The sequence below is a fragment of the Prionailurus viverrinus genome, chromosome F1, assembly GCF_022837055.1.
Source record: "Prionailurus viverrinus isolate Anna chromosome F1, UM_Priviv_1.0, whole genome shotgun sequence".
In the NCBI taxonomy this organism is placed as follows: domain Eukaryota; kingdom Metazoa; phylum Chordata; class Mammalia; order Carnivora; family Felidae; genus Prionailurus; species Prionailurus viverrinus.
In genome coordinates this window covers 36833900-36840522 of record NC_062577.1, presented here as the reverse complement: position 1 = coordinate 36840522, position 6623 = coordinate 36833900, and the positions used below count along the sequence as shown (strand labels likewise).

The following is a 6623-nucleotide window of genomic DNA, read 5'->3' as shown; positions in this document are numbered from 1 at the left end:
TTAATCCCCCCGTAGTGCTGTTGGCATGCATCATCCAAACCAGTTGCCAGCATCTAGCCCTTGCTCCCAGCCAGGTTGGATCTACCTTTCCATTCTGCAGCCTGTTTTGGAAGGAAAGACAGCCACCTCTCACGTGCTCCCGGCTCTGCTGGTCCAGCTGGATGAGTCTGGGAGACCTCTAGCAGGTCTTTGATTTTGGACTTTTTAATAGGCATCCATAATAAGATCATCGATCAAAAAGCATAAACCCTAAGTGTGCCTAAATGTAAGAATTCTTATTGATGAGGGTAATAATACAAAGGAAACTGAAGTTCTAATTTCGACTCCCCATGAATGATGGACGTCTGGTCTTAAAATATGCCTCCTGCAGAAGGCTAGACTCTTGGTGCTGGGAACGACCTTGCAGACCCACCTCAAACATGTTTCTCTTTCTCAGCAAGCTTGGGTCTGAAGCAAGGAGTGGGGGCTTTGTTGGTGATGATTTTTCTAGAGCACCAGAGGGAAATCCTGACTTGAACTTCCTTTGGAGAGACCATAACCTTTCTAACAGGCACCATCATCAGGATAGTAATTCTTTAATGTTCCCTTTATTTTTGAGAGGGAGAGAGAGAGAGAGAGCACGACCGGAGGAAGGGACAGAGAGAGAGGGAGACACAGAATCCGAAGCAGGCTCCAGGCTCTGAGCCCAAGGCGGGCTCGAACTCCCGAAACCGTGAGATCATGCCCTGAGCCGAGGTTGGAGGCTTCACCGACTGAGCCACCCAGGCGCCCCTGGATAGTAATTCTTTAAACGTGTAAATACAAGTCGCGCTAAAGCGAGCAGTGCCGGCCGGACAGTGTACCTAATGGATTTCTGCAGCATGACAGCGATTCTTCCGGGCAACAGCGTGTCCGATCGGCGTCTGCTCGTTTTCGGTTTTCTTTTTGCAAGAGCTCGCCCCCCAGGGGGAGCCAACCCTCCCAGCGGGGCCGGCGGGGCGCGGCGGCTCCGGTCTCGCTCCGGGGCGGGCGCCGCGGGGACCCTGCAGCCGGGAGAGCGCGTGGCTGCGCGGGCCCCGGAACTGCGCCGCGGAGGGGTTTCATCTAATATTAATTGTTTTAACCTCTAGTGGTTTCAGCGGTTTTATTGGCAGGAAGATGCAGGCGGTAGCGCACTGGGGGCTAAGGCTTCGGATAGCGCTCACAGGGGAAACAATGGGCTGGAATTTGAGAAAACAAACCCAAGATGTTAATTAGCCGCTGAGGCACTCGGGGCACTTTGCAAATGTTAACATAGCCTACTTGTAAACTCCCGAGGGCTGAGACTTCGTTGTTTGTTTGGTACGTTTTTTTTTTTATTTATAATGCATCGTGGTGTCATTTTGAGTATTAAATAATTTCTCGAGGAAGTGTTTGGGGAAAAGGGCGATCGATAGAAAGGAAATTCTTTTTCCCCTCATCTCACTGTGTTCTTTTCTTCTGCATTTTGCAGTCTTCCGTGGACCTCCAAGAAAGCCATCTATTTTAAAGAGGAACAAGGTTGATCCACTGTAAGTGATAAGAAAAATGGCAGAGACCAACCGAGGGAAGGGTTACCTCTGATAGCTGTCATTGGCTGAATGTTTATTGTGTTGTAGACTCCGCGTTCTTTATTTTCAGTTTAATCCTTTCCACCCCCTGGTGAGGTAGGGGGGCCGAGGACGTGGTTTTCCCTGTTTGCTGACTGCAGAGGGGCGTTTGGACTCCTCTCTCTGGCTGGGGCCTGGCTCTGCTCCCGACACAGCCTCGGGGGAGCCTGTGGCCGTCGGTGCCCTGAAGCATGGATGCCTTTGAAACCCTGGGCTTGTGCGACTCCGACCAGATTATTTCTCCCGGCTCAGTTTTCAGTCTATACCTGGTTTGCTGGAAGACTTAAAGCAGCTCACCCAGAGCCAGGCAAGAGTGGGGGCTCCGGGAGTCTAAGGCATGCATAAAGCATGAGCTTCTTTCTCTCTCAGTGGGTGGTGATTTATGCCCCACGACCTGCTGTAAAAGCTGTGCAGTAAACAGGTAGTTGAATTTCGTCGCTGAGTTTGGATCGGGAAAAGGTTCAAATCCTAGTTCTGCCCTGATGGTTGTGGGACACTGGGCCAGTTAATTAACTGCAGTGCCCCCTCAGTTTCCTCTTGGGTAAAATGGAGGTAATCCGGTGGTTATGAGAACAGGGGGTGCTTGGGAAGCACTTTACATGGAGGTGTATACTTAGCACCTGGTGAGGGCAAAATAATTGTCTAGTATGATTATTTCCTGCAGACCCCAAAATGGAGCACTTGCTCTTCTGGATTCATATGCTAATGGTTCCCGAAGAGAACCGTTGGATTTCTGTCTTACTATTCTGCTGTTCACACCTTGATTTCTTTTCCCACAGTATTTGCTTTTAGTTAAGCATTGGCACTATTTCACATTTTTTTCTTACTGGGTCCCAGATATTGTTCTGTAGTGTCCTTTTGCCTCTTTTTTTGACCGAGGGAGACACGGCCACTGACTCCCATTGCATTCACTCACCATTATAGTAGGCTGGGTACTCTGGGGGTGTGTGGGGTGGGGTGGGGTGCAGGGATCTAGACACCATAAAGAAGCTGTGCTTGTCCTTAAGGAGCTCCGAAAGAAAGATGGAAAGACAAGGAGTAAGTATGAGAAATCCAAGGCAGAATGAGGGGAGTGCTGGTGAGGAGCTGGCCATGTGGGCTGGTCTAGGAGGTGTCAGGAATGTGGTAGGACCTGGGGTGGCTAGAATTCCTGGAAGTATGGATTGGAGACGGAGACAAGGGAACAGCAGCCTGAGCAAAACCGTGGAGGAGTGGGGAGAGCAAAAGGAGGCTTAAGAAGCATATTATCCTTACAGAGATGGTTGAAAGCGTAATGTTGAGGAACTATAAAGGACGGGGCCAGGTCCCGCGCTGGGTGAAGGGAACCGGGGGTGGGCGGGGTGACCATGGAGAGGGTGAGATTTCCCAGGGTCTGACAGGGTGAAGAACGATTTTATTAATGTTTTGGTCAAGTGTCAGAGGTGAAAGGTGAGGAGACTGTGGCTGCCTGGGCTCTGGGTGGGGACTAAAGTTCCAAAGCTCCCCCCCACACCCCCAGCCTGCTGGGGGGCTGCTGCCCCTGGGCTGTGGCCTGTGGGGTGGTGATAAAGGGATGGAGCAGGGAGAAAGTGAAGAGGGACTTGCATTTGCATTGCTTCTGGGCTTCCTGTGGCCTGGAACCTTCATAAAAACTGTACTAGACAATATGTCCAGGTTCTAAAGTGAACTCATAAAGCCCATTTAATCCACAGTGTTTCACATTGTATCATAGTCCATAAAGCCTATTAATCCACAGTGTGTCATAGCATACCACAGTGCAATTGGTATGAATTACTAAGACCATGTCTCAGAATTTCATGTCTGTGGGAAAATTCACTGCAAATTCCAAGTACCCCGCCAGGAACCTGATGGTCAGCTGGGAACTGTCTGATATGAAATGGTTACACTGTGTGCCTGGGGAATGTTTACCTGGAGAAACATGTGTTCTGTTGCAAACGACCAGATATCACTTGGGTTGGCAAATGAGAAAAGACATTTCTTTGTAGTAGCTTATGTTTTATGATTCTTAACATTTTTTTAGCATTTTAATTAATTTTTGAGAGACAGAGAGAGACAGAAGGTGAGTGGAGGAGGGGCAGAGAGGGAGACACAGAACCTGAAGCGGGCTCCAGGCTCTGCACAGACACCACCCCCCTCCCTCCTGACCTGAGCTGAGTAGGATACTTACCTGACTGAGCCACCCAGGAGCCCCTTATTTATTTATTTTTTTTAAGGTGTAGAGTTTAAAAGACACAACAAATGTTATTCTTCTGTTACATTTGCAGATAATAAATTTTTATCCTTATATCTGAAGAGAGAACATACTTTGTGGACAGCATTTGTTGTCAATGGCAGTTGTTGTTCATCAGCCTTTTAAACTGGTCCTGGGATTGTTTCCCTGTCCTGGGATTCTAGAACCAATGACTAGATGGTTAAGAGAGGGCACTCTTCGACATTTGCCTAGATGAAAACTACAGATAGCTCAGTCGTATTTTATTTTATTTATTTATTATTATTTTTTTTAACGTTTATTTATTTTTGAGACAGAGAGAGACAGAGCATGAACAGGGGAGGAGCAGAGAGAGAGGGAGACACAGAATCAGAAGCAGGCTCCAGGCTCTGGGCCATCAGCCCAGAGCCCGACATGGGGCTCGAACCCACGGACGGCGAGATCGTGACCCGAGCTGAAGTCGGACGCCCAACTGACTGAGCCACCCAGGTGCCCCAGTCATGGGGTATTTTAAAAGCAAATCCTTTTAAATAGATAGGACATATTCTTTCTCTCTTTTTTTTTTAAGTTTATTTATTTATTTTGAGAGAGGGAGAGCACGTGAGTAATGGAGGGATAGAAAGGGAGAGAGAGAATCCCAAGCAGACTCTGCACTGTCAGTGCAGAGCCTGATGTGGGGCTTGAACCCACAAACCATGAGGTCATGACCTGAGCCGAAGTCAGCCGCTTAACTGACTGAGCCGTCCAGGTGCCCCAGGACATATTATTTCTTACATTACTATCATCTTTGTGGTTGTCATTATAACCAGCAGTAACATCACACCTGGCATTTATTGAATAATTACTATGTGCCCATAACACTTTTTGAGGAGCTCTATCTTAGAGCATTTTTTACAGCAAAACCTAGTTTCTGTGTAATGATGCCTGGGAGAATTGCATTAGCCATTATCCAAGATTTTTTTTTTGTCAGTCAACAAACATGGAGCACCCTTCATGTGCCAAATACTGTGCTAGACCCTGGGGAATCAGTTCTGATTAAAATGAATCCCTGTTGTCATAGAACTTAAAATGGGAAAGCGAATAATTAGTAAGTCATTCCAGGTATACAGACTGCTTGCTATGCAGGGCTAATGCAGGGTACAGAAGCATATAGTCGGGGATCTGTTCTTAGGGGAGGGTGGCCAAGGAGAACTTTTACACACAAGATGGACAAGCAAATAAGCCTTGTGGAGGCTGTGTTAGCCAGGTGAAAAGAAAGGGAATGGGCTCACAGAGGGAGTAGAGTGTATGGAGGTTGAGAGGTGGGTGAGAACCTGGTGTTTGAGGAACTGAGAGGGGTCAGATAACAGTTGGAGGTGAGAAGCTGACTGAGAACCTGCTGAAGAAGAGGCTGGAGAGATGACAGGAGTTAGATCATTCTAAGGCTTGGGCTCCCCTAAGGAGTTGGATCTTTATGTCAAGGACACGAGGAAGTCATTAAAGACTTTGGAGCTGAGAATAATCAGATTTGTATTGTATGATCAGACTTGTATTGTAAAAATTGTTGCTTTGGCAGTGGGGAGTGGATTGGAGGATTCAAGAATAAAGGGGACAAGGTAGATGTGTCCAGGTGAGGTAGAGGAGGGTCTGGACTAGGGTGGTGAAATCGGGATCAGAAGGAACTGAGATTCATCATATCCCGTGTTACACCGATTCTGAAATGTATACGTGTCATATTTTCCTCTCTGAAATTGTGATAAGGCTTAGATTTAGCAATTGTGTTTTGTTTCTTTTTCTTGGAGGTGCACAAGGCAATGGTGCATCCAGTAATCAGTGGACTCTTTTATTAGGTGAAATATGGCATGCAGGAGGTAAAACCTACAGTGCTTGGTGGTATCATAGAGCTCAGGGGGCCGGGGCACTGAGCAGTCAGTTGAATGGTGGGGTTGCAGTTCCAGCATGGAAAAGACTTTATGGGGACAGTTTTATTCTTCAGATTTTTTTATTTTCAATTTGGCGAAGTCCAAACTAGAAAAGCCATTGACTGCTATATACCAGCAGTTGAGTTGCTCATTTTAAAGATTGTGAAGTAGGATATCTAGGTTTTAATTGTTGATATTAAATTGTTTTTGTTGGGGCATCGGGGTGGCTCGGTTGGTTAAGCCTCCGACTCTGGGTTTTGGTTCAGGTCATGATCTCACTGTTCATGGGATCAAGCCCCACATGGGGCTCTGTGCTGACGGCACAGAGCCTGCTGGAGATTCTCTTCCACACACACACACTCTCTCTCTCTCTCTCAAAATAAATAAATAAACTTTAAATTTTTTTTTTAACGTTTATTTATTTTTGACACAGACAGAGACAGAGCTTGAACGGGGGAGGGGCAGAGAAGAGAGAGGGAGACACAGAATCGGAAGCAGGCTCCAGGCTCTGAGCCATCAGCCCAGAGCCTGACGTGGGGCTCGAATTCACGGACTGTGAGATCGTGACCTGAGCTGAAGTCGGAGGCTTAACCGACTGAGCCACCCAGGTGCCCCAATAAATAAACTTTAAAAAATGGTTTTCATTAATTTTATTAAATGGTGTTTTATTAATTGCCAATATTACACTGGTTTCATGTGTAGATGCACCATTTCCCAACTTGATCTCTCTTGATCTCCCTTTAAGGCAGTATATTTACATTTCTTGCTGGTATTTAGCATTCTTGTCTATCAGTTTTACTATCTGTCCCTAGAAGAGTGAATAACTTTAATTTGTACATGACAGACCACGTGGTGATACCAAATATTTGTCATGTTGGTGCCTTTATGGCTCAGTTGTTCTGGAAT

The 6623-nt window shown here is 46.7% G+C and overlaps 1 long non-coding RNA gene across 18 annotated transcripts in view; it reads left to right on the top strand.

The window, feature by feature from the left end:
- Window positions 1-840: 840 nt before the first annotated feature.
- Window positions 841-6623, top strand: part of LOC125155337 (uncharacterized) — a 93917-nt gene continuing 88134 nt past the window's right edge. For all 18 annotated transcript variants that reach the window (XR_007148165.1, XR_007148161.1, XR_007148153.1 and 15 more), the window contains exons 1-2: window positions 841-1320; window positions 1472-1529. This is a non-coding gene — a long non-coding RNA (uncharacterized LOC125155337). The remainder of the gene's footprint in view (window positions 1321-1471; window positions 1530-6623) is intronic.